This window comes from Mirounga angustirostris, unplaced genomic scaffold (assembly GCF_029215605.1).
Source record: "Mirounga angustirostris isolate CCGP_5_RB_7025 unplaced genomic scaffold, mMirAng1.0.hap1 SCAF_14, whole genome shotgun sequence".
Classification (NCBI taxonomy): Eukaryota; Metazoa; Chordata; class Mammalia; order Carnivora; family Phocidae; genus Mirounga; species Mirounga angustirostris.
In genome coordinates this window covers 20,814,344-20,828,515 of record NW_026991722.1, presented here as the reverse complement: position 1 = coordinate 20,828,515, position 14,172 = coordinate 20,814,344, and the positions used below count along the sequence as shown (strand labels likewise).

At 38.6% G+C, this 14,172-nt stretch overlaps 1 long non-coding RNA gene, 1 other non-coding gene and 1 pseudogene across 3 annotated transcripts in view; 2 read left to right on the top strand and 1 right to left on the bottom strand.

The window, feature by feature from the left end:
* LOC129046182 (uncharacterized) overlaps positions 1-14,172 on the bottom strand; it is a 479,920-nt gene that overhangs the window by 224,569 nt on the left and 241,179 nt on the right. The window lies entirely within an intron of this gene.
* Positions 8,042-8,874, top strand: LOC123852583 (small ribosomal subunit protein eS4, X isoform-like; annotated as a pseudogene). Its single transcript, XR_006792927.3, has one exon. The product of XR_006792927.3 is annotated as a small ribosomal subunit protein eS4, X isoform-like (transcript).
* LOC123853335 (small nucleolar RNA SNORA44) lies at positions 9,018-9,147 on the top strand. The gene has a single exon (XR_006793109.1). It is a non-coding gene; the product is annotated as a small nucleolar RNA SNORA44 (small nucleolar RNA).

The window sequence follows — 14,172 nt, the reverse complement described above, 5'->3', positions numbered from 1 at the left end:
CAGGGGCTGGGGAGTGAGGAAAATGAGGAGATATTGGTCAAAGGGCACAATGATCTCTTAAATGTATAACAGATTATGTCATTCTGATGCTTTAAACCTGCCCATGGCCTCTGCAAGACTATTAGTTTGGAATCCCGCTACCCCAGGGTCATGAGTTGATCATCATGGGGTTTTATCCTTCCAGTTACTTGGCTCCTAATAGGCTTATTGTCGTGGAGAAAAAAAAATTAACCCTTGAAAAATATTCATTGGGCAGTCTGGATACTCTCTAGACATGTTAATACTAAACTTTCTGATGATCCCTTCTATTACGGGATGTTACCTTCTGAAACAAGAAGGAAATGGGTTGAGACAGAACTGGGTAATGTTGCCATAAATTATTAGTATATCTCATCATCTCCTAAAAATCTCTACTTCTGAAATCATAATTTAAGTAGAATATACGAGTAATTGGAAGAACATAGTTTTAATGCAGTAATTTAGGAGGACTGCTGATAAAAGTTGTGAGTGTGTGTGTGTGTTACAGATTGAGAGAAATCATTCTCTCTTTCTCCATCCACCCCCAATTTCTCTGTCTCTCTCCCTTTTTTCTTCCTGTACACACACACACACACACACACACACACACACACATGCACAAACAAGTATATAAACTTGGATATGTTTTCAGATATACCTGTCTTGAAATAACCTTTCTAAAGATGGCTTTCAAAGGGTTATTCATTGTGAAGCTAACATTGTTTTTCTTTCCAATCCTAAAATGATTTGTCACTCTGCTTCTGGTGCCTCATTTGATTTCATCACTGGGGAAATTAATTTAATGGCTGTTTACAATTCTGCATGACTTTGTCTTTGTGTCCTATGGTTCTAGAAAGCAGTCTGGCAGCACACGCAGTGATTGATCTTACTTACATTTTCAGTAACAGATTCTACTGCGGTTTGATGATTGTGAATAGCAAAAACAAAAAGGATTATTTAACATAGCCTCATAGTACTTCCTTATTTATCCTTGAAGGATACAGCCTTACAAATAGTCAACAAGCCCAAATACTGCCATGAGCTTTAGAAGGCATGAAAATGGCTTCATATGCAGAATGCATATGTTGTATCTTTTTGAACCTTACAGAGATTGTCCTTGAGCATCATCACCCACATAATTTTCCTATTTCAGGGTTGGATATTTTATGCCCCAACTCCTTTGTGAGAATGTGCTATATTTTTAAAGGTCAAATGCAAAATTGCTCACCTTGATAGCTGCCCTTACAAGCTCAGAATTGTACCTCCTATAATGGGTAGGGGGAAATATATACAGCCTTTCTATATAAGTGCTTTGAAAGACCTCTCTAATTTTTCACTTAAAGTAACCTTCCCACCTACCTATCACAAATAATAATAGCTAAGAATGACAAAGAGTTTTAAAATGTAAAGAGAGCTTTGTCACACACTTTTCTCAATAAACTCCTCTTAGATGATAAAGCTGAGATTTAAATCCACGTCTTTTTATTCTAAGCCCCATGCTCCTTACATTGGAGTTTGTTTATATAAAAGTGTGTAAATTAAGGTCAACGTTTCTAAATTAGTAAAGTGGATGATACGAAAGCACAAGAAATATAGGAGCCTAAATATAGGAGTATTCTACTCGAAACTGAAATATTCAGGGTATGAGACCTTAATCTGTAAAAACTTTTAAGCCTGTCATTTCACATAGACCAATGGAACAGAATAGAGAGGCCAGAAAGGCACCCTCAACTCTATGGTCAACTAATCTTTGACAAAGCTGGAAAGAATATCCAATGGGAAAAAAAGACAGTCTCTTCAATAAATGGTTGTGTGAAAATTGGACAGCCACATGCAGAAGAATGAAAATGGACCATTCTCTTACGCCATACACACATAAAAATAAACTCAAAATGGATGGAAGAGCTAAATGTGAGACAGAAATCCATCAAAATCCTAGAGAACACAGACAGTAACCTCTTTGACCTTGGCCACAACAACATCTTGCAAGACACGCCTCTAAAGGCAAGGGAAACAAAAGCAGAAATGAACTATTGGGACTTCATCAAGATAAAAAGGTAGAGAGGTAGGACCACATGAGGACACAGGGAGATGGAGGCCAAGGAGAGAGGCCTCAGAAAAAAACAATCCTGCTAAAACCTTGAACTTGGACTTCCAAATTCTAGATAAAATAAGTTTCTGTTGTTTAAGCCATAAATAAATAAATAAATAAATAAATAAATTTTAAAAAGCCTGTCATTTGAAGCAATAAAGTTTTCCATATTATAGAATGGAGATTTCTTTTGAGACTTGCTGTTAATTTGTTCTAAGCCAGCTCTCTGGAAGTATGGATTATTTATCCAAGCAAGTGTTTTTGGAGAAAACACTGTAGGCCCCATTAATCTGGATGTATATGTTTTAGGGCCACTATTTGATACATGAGTCAGCATAAATGATGTATTTAGAAACTTAGAAACTTCTGTGGGGAGGGATTTTATTTTATTTTTTTTTTGAGGAGAGGGTAGGTTGGGAAGGGAATCATTTGTCTTTCTTTGAAAATGAGAAATTAATAGGAAAAAATCTTTTTTCTCATATAAATTTAGATGACACTATATTTGAGCTGATGCTAGATCTTGAGGCAAAAGCAATAGCATTTTTATTAGGTTTTAAGAATTATTTGCAAGAGATGGAGTACAAAGCAGAGAAGCATCATTTACTGATGCTGCCAAAGATACCACAAAGTAATAACCATAATTAACATTTTCATAGCAATTTACAACTTACAAAGGTTTCTTTTTTTTTAACCAAATACTGTTTCATTGGATAATGTAAATTGGGAATTATATCCACTTCTGTGTATTCCAATCTACCAGTTGTGAGAGAGATTCAGTGAGAGGTGGAGCTAGTTCTGCCATCAAGAGCTTCTTTTTTTTTTTTTTTTAAAGATTTTATTTATTTATTTGAGAGAGAGAAAGAGCACAAGAGGGGGGAGTGGGAGAGGGAGAAGCAGACTCCCTGCTGAGCAGGGAGCCCAAGGCGGGACTCGATCCCGAGACTCCAGGATCATGACCTGAGCCGAAGGCAGTCGCTTAACCAACTGAGTCACCCAGGCGCCCCAAGAGCTTCTTTTTTATTATTTAATTTTATAGATTTTATTTATTTGTCAGAGAGAGCACACACAAGCAGGGTCAGTGATAGGCCGAGCAGGCAGAGGCAGAGGGAGAAGCAGGCTCCTCACTGAGCAAGGCGTCTGATGCTGGACTCGATTCTAGGACCCTGGGATCATGACCCGAGCCGAAGGCAGCTGCCTAACTAACTGAGCCACCCAGGCGTCCCCAGAGCTTCTGATTCTGGCTCCTTCTTGCCTGCCACTGAACACAGCTTTTGCCCCCATATATTCAAACAAACTGAAAGAGGTAAATACTTTTTGGCCCTCAACTTTTGAAGGTCCCCCAATGTGTCCTGGCATTTTCACATCCTACCAATTTGTTCAGTGACCTTTTTGATAGGCTGTGTTGTTTCCTCAAGCAATGATCCATTGGTGGGGGTCAAACATATGTTAAGGGCAGTGAGGAGGAGACACGGTGGTTCTATTTTTTCAGAAACTGCTCCTTCTTTCTCCAGCCTATTATGGAGGGGCCTGAAAATGCAGCTCTGGGAAAGACTGCTTCATCTGTCAGTTTCCAAATGTACCAGAGAAATGTGCAAAAATGAAAAAAATTTAAAGTCCTGGGTTTGAGTAAATTTAAGCAAAGTATACACATTTCATTTCTTCATTTGCACCTCTTTTAGAGAATGCTTTCATCAAATGTAATAAGTATCTATGAGAGTACATTATAAACTTTGAAGCATTTACAACGGTTGTTATCACCACCACCACCATTACCACCCCGCCCCAAATGCCTCACTAGATACTACAAAGATAGCTAACAATTGTCCTCTTGCTGGCCAACTCCAGTTGATCAGGAGTGGCTTCCTGGGGCTCTGTGCTGAGAAAGACTAAGTCTGCACCCAGGCATTGAGGGAAAACACAGTAACATCTAATATCTCTTACGTGAAGACATTATGAGTGGAGAACGATCACATAGATGTCAGATACTGGCCATCTCAGGCATAGAGAGATGGTGAAATGTAATAGATCTTTGGGCTGTTAGTGACATTTTAGCTAGTATCACAAACCAAGAGACCAGCCTCACCATCTATCTTTATAGTATACGGTGATCCAGAATATAACCACGAGTAAAAAATAAATAAAATTTTGGTGAACTATAACAAATAACCTGGAAAAACTTAAATGAGCTTTATCTAACAATCCAGAGTCTTCTTCCAACAACTTTTCCTTAAATTTTCAAAGTTAAGATTTTCACATAATTCAAGTCAGAATGAAATGAGGGGATCATTTTCACTGGGGTAACTTCTCACCATCCTAAATCTTCTATTCCCAAAATTAAACTCTAATAAAGCTTGTTCAAAATACTTATTTTTTAAAATCCCCAGGCTAAAGGAATCAAAATAGCATTAGAAATGTTTATACTTCCCAACCCTCTTTTCTCAGGAAAGAGATAGGGCTGCCAACAGCATAATCAGCAAGAAGGAAGGCCCAATGAAATTATGGGTGCAATACAAGACCCACCCCCCCAAATCTTCAAATTCAGCAATCTTATTAAATAAACAACATATTTAATGGGGGAAAATAGGAGAGCAACAGAGGAACACCAACTTTGCCCCAGAGTTATGGTCTGCCTCTGCAAGAAAGTAATTCAAGAGATTAATTCACTACTGAGGTGAAACACTTGATAATTTTTTTTCTCCCTCATTTGCTCCTTTACTGTCCTTTGCTGTCCAAAAGACCTTTCATAAGGTTTATGTATAGTTGTCAGATTTTGAGCTGTACTCTTATAGTAGGAAATTAAATTGCAAAACAACCTCCCCCCATCACCACTGCAAATGCTTGAATTTGTTCTTACAAAATGATATCCTTTTAAATATGTTTTCCTCCAATGTGACTTGTTGCAAGGAATTTTTCTAGTGAGAAAAGCCACATATCAGTTTCTTTCCCTGCCTTTGGAAATGTCTTTGCTAATAGAGATGCTTGAAATGACCTTAGTGTCAAGTTGCACCTGGTGGCCCAAGAAAATTACCTTCGACCTGGATCTCAGGAAAAGGAAGATGCACTGAGCTTGAGTTAATTTCCAAGGTAACAATATACATTCCAGAGACTTAAGCAAAAATGTTTGTGGAAGATCTAAAGGAGCCTCTCAATTCAGCCTAAGTTCAAACATACGCTCATCTTTTTTTTTTTTTTTAAAGATTTTATTTATTTATTTGAGACAGAGAGAATGAGAGAGACAGAGAGCACATGAGAGGGGGGAGGGTCAGAGGGAGAAGCAGGCTCCCTGCCAAGCAGGGAGCCCGATGCGGGACTCGATCCTGGGACTCCAGGATCATGACCTGAGCCGAAGGCAGTCGCTTAACCAACTGAGCCACCCAGGCACCCAAACATACGCTCATCTTATATTATCAGGCTCTGGCTTTTCCTTTGAAAGTATGAACCGAAATTCAATTCCTGTGCAAATTAATTGTAAACATTTATGATTACCAGAATTTCTCAACCAACCACATTTTGAAGTATGAAGTCAAGTAGAACTAAGAATCTTCACAAATATTGACATGATTGGGCTACTTATATTTAATCCCCAGATTGAGAATGTTTTTACCTTGCTGACCAGAGCTATTGATTGAATCAATCAAAATTTTTATACAAATGTATAAAAATTGCAAATAAGATTCCTCAAGGAATTTACAGTGGAGGTGGGGAGATGAGTCTATCACACATGAAACAACTAGGGAATAATATGAGTCAATATATTAAGTATACTCAGAAGACAACTTTATATGGAATGAGAAAAGTGGAAGACAAAGTATCAAAGTCTTCATGGAGGTGGGAGAAATGCTACATATAGAAAGATTATTAAGATTTGTATAAGTAGAAGGGCAAGGAAAAAGGGAGATGAGAGACCATTTGTTGAGGTAACTACCCAAAGCTATAATCTTTTTAAGTTGTATTTTATTGATTCTAAGAAAATAAAGACCTTAAATTCCTAAGATCTTATTTTACATTTTAATGTCTCAGAAACTAGGATGCAGATTCCTATCAATAACATGTCATAGTCTAACTGGCACTGATTTTCTATCATGATGGTACCATCATGGTCCTCAGTGGTTTGTCCTTTGGTTGATAATATCTTATATGCAAAGATACAGAGAATGTATAAACATCTTATAACCTAAATCATAGAAGCAGTGAAGATCGAACTGATCTTTTGAATAGCACTGTAAGGCTACAAGATCCTGGTTTGTGATTTCTTTTTCTTTGATTCCACTACATTCAAACCTGATTTCAGCACCTATAACAAGGAGGAATGTGCTAGTTATTAGCTTATTGCCTCTCAGTTCCAAATCAACCCTTCATTGGCTGCTTGTGATACTGAAACATTTCTCCCTTGCCAGTTGGCACAATACTGACTCTGTCAATAGAGGACATACGAGGGACCCTGGAGGAGAAGGTTTTTTTCCTCCTGGTTCTGGTATGTTAATTTTTCTTGCACTGGGCTGGTAGTCAGGACGCCCAGTGAAATTCACTCCAAGCAGCTACCTGCAGAAGAACATTTTACAGGTCCTCCAGCTGGCTCCCTGAAAGTGAATTCTATGGGGTACCCAGCTGGTTTCATAGTCTCTTCCTAGTGACAGAATCCTAGTGATGGCTTCCCAGTAAATTCAATACCATCCTCCTCCCCTGGGAAGCTTCCTGGTAAATATCATTGACACCCCAACAGACAGTTTTCTTCTTTGGGATTAAAATGGACCCCATACACCAAGAGGGAAAACCTGATAGCTATTCTCAATCAGCTTTCTCAGTTAAAGCCCACCAGTGAGAGCCAAGTTAAGTGTGTGTTTGGGTTGGGGTTGGGGTTGTAGGATAAGGAGCAGTATGAGTTGACTAGGAAAAGGAAGAAGTTAATGAAGGGATATATATGCATGATTGTCAAGGTGTTTCTAATGATCTTAAAACAACTAGAAAGCCCTTCTCTCTCAACCTCTGTGCTCAGAGATGAACCTCATTATCAGAGCAATCATTATCTTTCAATCCTGATCCTACACAGAAGCTATCCTGATGCATTCAGATACAGCATAAAAGATCCTTCAACCAATAGCAAGTTTTTTCAGCATGCCAAGAAACATTCAGATGTTTCCAAAAAAAAAAAAAACAAAAAAACAGGTATTTAACATTGGAGACATAAAACAGTTGCCTGACAGTTGATTTAATGTTTCTTTTTTTTTTTTAATCCAGATGTTTTAGTATCTCATACACACTTTCTAACTATTTTGGTGCAATATTTCTTTGTACAGCTTGGCATTTTGAAGGTTGTATTGTTTTAACATTGAAAAGTACAATAAATACGACAGTAAGAAATGATTTTTGCTTCCAACTGAAAAGTATAATGAGCAGATTCATGGCTTTAAAGAGAAAGAAAAGATTAGCACAGGTAAATTACTAACTAAACTTTATTTTAAAAAATCATTTTCCTCCACACTTAGACTTTAACTTTCCCTTGTATTTGCAGATTAGAATGTAAGATAGCTAAACTTCAGCTGAAGGACGTTATAAGGCATTCTAAAGTTTTAGGTTACTTTCATAAAACAGGCCCGTCCTTATTTATCACTTTAAAAATAGTATAGGGATGCCTGGGTGGCTCAGTCAGTTAAGCGGCTGCCTTCAGCTCAGGTCGCGATCCCAGAGTCCTGGAATCGAGTCCCGCATCGGGCTCCCTGCTCTGCGGGAAGCCTGCTTCTCCCTCTCCCACTCCTCCTGCTTGTGTTCCCTCTCTCACCATCTCTGTCTCTTACAAATAAATAAATAAAATTTTTTAAAAATTTAAAAAATGAAAATATTATATAAAATAAGTCTAAATTTCCTTAAAATTCTAAAACTCTCCCTGAACGTGAACACTCTTTAATCTTAAAAATAAAATTCTAGCTCTTTTCGTGCCTAGCGCAGCCATGGCTCGTGGTCCCAAGAAGCATCTGAAGCGTGTAGCAGCTCCAAAGTATTGGATGCTGGATAAACTGACCAGTGTGTTTGTTCCTTGCCCATCTACTGGTCCCCATAAGCTGAGAGAATGTCTCCCTCTCATGATTTTCCTAAGGAACAGACTTAAGTATGCCCTAACAGGAGATGAAGTAAAGATGATCTGTATGCAGTGTTTTATTAAGATTGATGGCAAGGTCCGAACTGATATAACCTACCCTGCTGGTTTTATGGATGTCATCAGCATTGACAAGACCGGGGAGAATTTCCATCTGATCTATGACACCAAGGGTTGCTTTGCTGTTCATCGGATTACACCTGAGGAGGCCAAGTATAAGTTGTGCAAAGTGAGAAAGATCTTTGTGGGGACAAAAGGAATCCCTCATCTGGTGATTCATGATGCTTGCACCATCCGCTATCCTGATCCCCTCATCAAGGTGAATGACACCATTCAGATTGATTTGGAAACTGGAAAGATTACTGATTTCATCAAGTTTGATACTGGTAATCTGTGTATGGTGACTGGGGGTGCTAACCTGGGAAGAATTGGTGTGATCACCAACAGAGAGACACCCTAGTTCATTTGATGTGGTTCATGTGAAAGACGCCAACGGCAACAACTTTTCCACCCGACTCTCCAAAATTTTTGTTATTGGCAAAGGCAACAAACCATGGATTTCTCTTCCCCATGGAAAGGGTATCCGCCTCACCATTGCTGAAGAGAGAGACAAGAGACTGGCGGCCAAACAGAGCAGCGGGTAAAATGGTCCCTAGGTGACGTGATTGGAAGACTTTATACTTTATTACAGGTCATAAAGCATGAATGAATGAATGAATGAATGAATGAATGAATGAATGAATGAATGAATGAATAAATAAATAAATAAATAAATAAATAAATAAATAAATAAATAAATAATGAAATTCTATTCAGCATGTTTCCCAGGGCCATGGCCCATTGTGGCCATGGGTTCTCCAACCACATGCAGGAGCAGCCTGGAGAGACTTTGACAGCACAAGTCAGCCTATACCCGCAACTGCCACTCACCTTGCCTAGAACAGCTCAGGACGTGGGCTGGAAGCTGAGTATCTGAGTCCAGGTGTTTCCATAAACTTCCATGTAGATGCGTGTATTAGAACACCTTTTCGGTTTAGAGCAAAAAAGTAAAATAAAATAAAATTCTATTTTACTCACATTATCCTCCTTCAAATGGATAGTTGACTTAGTCATGAATTGCCTTGCATCTGTCTGACACATTTTTTTTTTCATTTCCTGGATGAATTTTTTTGTAAATGGAATTTGTGTCAGGGTATCATCTCTGGCCCTTTCATATCCTTATTCCCTTTTCTTTCCCTTTATTTCTTGAAGCCAAAGATAGAAGAACTCAAAAAAAGACATAGGAGTTTGAGCAAAAGGCCTGCTTATATTGAACAAGAAGATATCATTCAGATAGTCTAAAGATAAACTCAGGATGGTTATTTTATCCATTCTCGTGGGGGCCATTTTCAGCCCAGAGCCAAGGACAGAAGCAGAGGCTCAAACTCTGGTTTTATTGTGTTCAGTGTGTTTTGGATGCACTAAAGCAGCAAAATGTAGGCTAATCATCCCCAGCTGGAAGTGACTGGAGAAAGGAGTCAAAATCCAGAAATTCATCTTACACACACACACACACACACTTTGTCATATATTCATAAGGTTATTCACATATATAATTCCATTTAAACCTGTACTATATTATCAATCCTGCCAAGGCTGTGATAGAGACATTCCAATGCTCTAAAAACACATATGAGGACAGAGCATCCTCTTCCACCGCTCTTCCTAACAAGAACAATGCTGATTATTCTCTGAATGTGAGCTATGCAAAGGATGCACCCTACCAGCTGGTGCACTTGTTAATGAATATGTTGCCATCACAGAAAAAAACAATGGGAAAGAACCTTAGAGAACACCTAATTCCTCCATGAAAGCTGGAAAATGAAAGGTAAATGGGAGTGGATGACTTTCCCAAGGTCTCCCCAGGAAATCAGTGGCATAGCAAGAAGCAGAATGTCTCTAGTCCCTGGCTCTTTTGTAACACAAAGTACCTTGGCCAACTGGCTTTTAGTTGAAACTAAAAATGTGCTCTATTTTCCTTAAGTAATGTTAATATCATCCAAGGATTTTCTCCTACCTTATTAAGATAAATCTCAAAAAATATTATTTTGTCAAACAATTTAGATTTATTTAGATTTAGATTTCCTGATCACCAATAAGGAAATGATGAGGTGTGCTCATATTCATGAACGGAGGAGGAGGAAAGATGAAATGTGGTCAATGACTTCTGATGGTAAAAAATATGAACAAGCTTGAGATTACAGATGCAGAGTTTCTGGAAAGTCCCAGGACATCCCTTGTCTATTGAAGTAGAAATCCCACTATTAATGTCTACTTTGAGATATCTAATCCATGCCACAATCAGAATACTTTCTTATGGGCAGAGAGGTTCACAGGAATCAGGAGGTTCGTGAGGTAGCACTATGTGTTACAGCCCTGCACCCTTGAGCAATTAAGAAAGGATAAATACTACCTGTACACAAATATAGCTAAAATAAGGCAGCAGCATGAGGTCATGTCCTAAGTACATTTCACTTACAGATGACTTTAGAAAGGCCTTCCCTCTCCCCCCAACCCCGCTCCCCCCAATACACAAAAAGACACACACACACACACACACACTATTGCATTCAATATCTACAACAACAAACAAATCCTTTAACATGTATTAATGTTAGAGAGACTGGCCAACCTAACAAATTGAATATACCCATGAAGCAAGTAGGAATACTTAGAATTCTCCACTGATACCCAATTCACTACCAGGGACTTAACAATGATCTCAAAGCACATTTGCTGGCACACCCAAACTTCTGTTATGGACTCTTCTTTTGTTCATCCTTTTAGTCTAGATCAGGGTGTGTCAAATATTAGTACCCATAAGAATTATTTGTTACAAACTTTAAAAATATATTATAAATATAAAACTATGTATACCATACTTTATAGACAAATTTAAGATTTTCAAGGGCAATTTTGACCATGTGCAATTTTGTCTTATACCTTAGACTTTGAAATCCCTGCTCCAAGTAAAATGCAACTCGATCACCTGAGCAGGTGGAGCCAAGGCTGGAAATGTGAGCCATGACATGGGAGCCTTACCATCCAGGTCGAGGTGTCCACATTTTGCCCATAATGCTGGGGGAATCATGAAGACTGTTGAGCAAGCAAGTGACACGGCAAAATGTGTTTAAGAAAATTAATCTGTGGGCGCCTGGGTGGCTCAGTCGTTAGGCGTCTGCCTTCGGCTCAGGTCATGATCCCAGGGTCCTGGGGTCCAGTCCCACATAGGGCTCCCTGCTCAGCGGGAGGCCCGCTTCTCCCTCTCCCACTGCCCCTGCTTGTGTTCCTGCTCTCACTATCTCTCTGTCAAATAAATAAATAAAATCTTTAAAAAAAAAAAAAGAAAGAAAGAAAATTAATCTGGTGACTTTGGAAGAGAAGTACTGGAAGTGTGAAGTTGAGGGGAAGGCTAGAAGAAGGGTTACCAGCGTGCAGATCATTACAATGGTGTGGGCATGAGATAAAGAGGCCCTAAATGGGGACAGTTGTAGAAATGTACAAGAAGCAAGAAGCATTGCACAGGAAGATCCTGGTATCTGACTGGATATGAATGGAAATACCAATAATGTAGCATAGTTATTAAAAGCAAAGACTTTTCCATTTTACAGATCAGGATCAAATTCCAATTCCCACCACCATCTAGCTGTGTGATCACAAACTTTTACTTAAACTCCCTCTGATGATTCACTTTATGTATCAACATCACCAAGCCACTGGTTGTCCAAACATATGGGTTGTCTATGAGAGTGTCCCTGGGTGAAATTAATACTTGAATCTGTAGACTCAGAAAAGAGATTGCTCTCTCCTTAATGGAGGTGTGCCTCATCCAATCAATTGAAGGCCTGAATAGAACAAAAAGGCCAATAAGAGTGAACTCCCTGCCTGACAGCCTTGAGCTGGAACATTGTTTTTTTCCCAGCCTTCAGATTTGAAATGTAACACCAGCTCTTCTTAGGTGTTCAGCCTGATAATTTTCAGATGAGATCTACACATCAGCTCTCCTGGATCTCCAGTTTACCAGCTGCAGATCTTAGGACCTCAGTCTCCACAGTCACAAAAGCCAATTCCTTAGAATTAATATATTATAGGTACTTGGTATATATATGTATTATTCCATATATGTGTGTGTGTGTGTGTGTATGTGTGTATTTAATTGGCTCTGTTCCTCTACAGAACCTTGGCTAATACACTCACGTAGCTACATTTTCTTTATATGTACAATAGGCTCTATAAATTTACTCACAGTATTAGTATGAGGATTAAAATGAAGTAAGGTTGGGGAGTCTGGGTGGTGCAGTCAGTTGAGCATCCAACTCTCAGTTTTGGCTCAGGTCATGATCTGAGTTGTAAGATCAAGCCCCACATCAGGCTCCATGCTGAGCACAGAGTCTCCTTGAGTTTCTCTCTCTCCCTCTCTCTCTGCCCCTCCCCCCTGCTTGCACATTCTCTCTCTCTCTCTCTCTCTCTGAAATAAATAAATAAATCTTTTAAAAAATGAAGTAAGGTAGGTTTGTGTGGCATTAAAAAAATGTTTATGGTGAAAACAGAGCTTTTGAAAAATTAAGCTTGTTGAAGTGATGTAGAGTTACTTTAATCTGTAGGTTTCTTATGCAGTAAACAACTCCTAAGAGTATGTGGGGTTTAGGGGAGAGAAGAGCAAGCCAGATGTGTGACAAGCATTTCCATGAACCATGACTGTGCCCTGAACCATGCTTCGGGTTAATAAGGTCTTCAAGATAATTACAGAAGGATAGGAGGAAATAGCTTGTGATTGTGTAGTTGCGCTACAAAATGAATTGCAGGTGAATCCTGAAGCTGCTGGAAGGTGTACCACAACCTAACAGTGACCTCGGTTCAACAGAGTAGCTGCAGTGCCCCACCTACTGCCATGGATGGACTGTTTCCAAAACAACATCCAAAAGAGAAATTAAAAGGACTCTAAGAGTGAAAGCATTCAGGATAGAGAGAGCAAAAAGAATTTTTTAAGTATTTGAACTGAAAACCTCTGAAGCAAGAAAGTTTAATAAGGGTTTTGAGTTTCTGCCTGTGGGAACAATGAGTGGGGACCAATATAACTCTTTTCGAAAGCGCAGATTGCCATCATTAAAAAAAGAAAGCAAGAGAATATGAATGAGTCAGAATTTGGAGAGGGATTTTCTTAAATGTGACGAGATTATAAATTTTAGATTAATGAAATGTTAAGCCAGTGAATAATTTAGCAACACAAGACTTCTTGAATGAGCAGAAAAAGATGATAAATAAAATTGATATTCTAGTATAATATAACCCTTTTGGAGCATTAATAACAATTATACTTTGGGGGTAAGGGGGATATGGGAGTTGCTGTTGAAAGGATATAAAGTTTCCTTTGTGCAAGATGAATAAATTCTAGAGATCTGCTGGATAACATCATGCCTATACTTAACAATACTGTATTGTGCACTTAAAAGTTTGTCAAGAGGGTAAATCTCATGTTAAGTGTTCTTACAATTAAAAAAATTACACTCATTATGGCAGTGTGGGGAAATAAAACAGGTAATTTTTAAACATCAATTAACTAATTAAATGTAGCAAAATTTTTTCCCAGTCTCAAATCATACCCATGAAAAGCAATAGAACATAGAAGATATTACTTGCAGAAGTTAACAAATGGTGTTTTTTGAATATTACTGAGTGCCCAATACCATCATGATCAGACTACTAAAATAACATTAAATAAAGCGCTACCTTACATTTGTGTGATGCCTCACCATTATCAAATCCCTTTCCTTTTGGCTTTACCCAGGTACCTCAAACCATTAATTGCCCACAGACTCCTTGTTCTCCTAAACTCTGACCTATGCTCCTTACTGATGACACTTTGTGACAATAGCTACCAATGAGTTTCATCAGCATTGGTTGATGCCAACGTATCCCATAAGCTCTG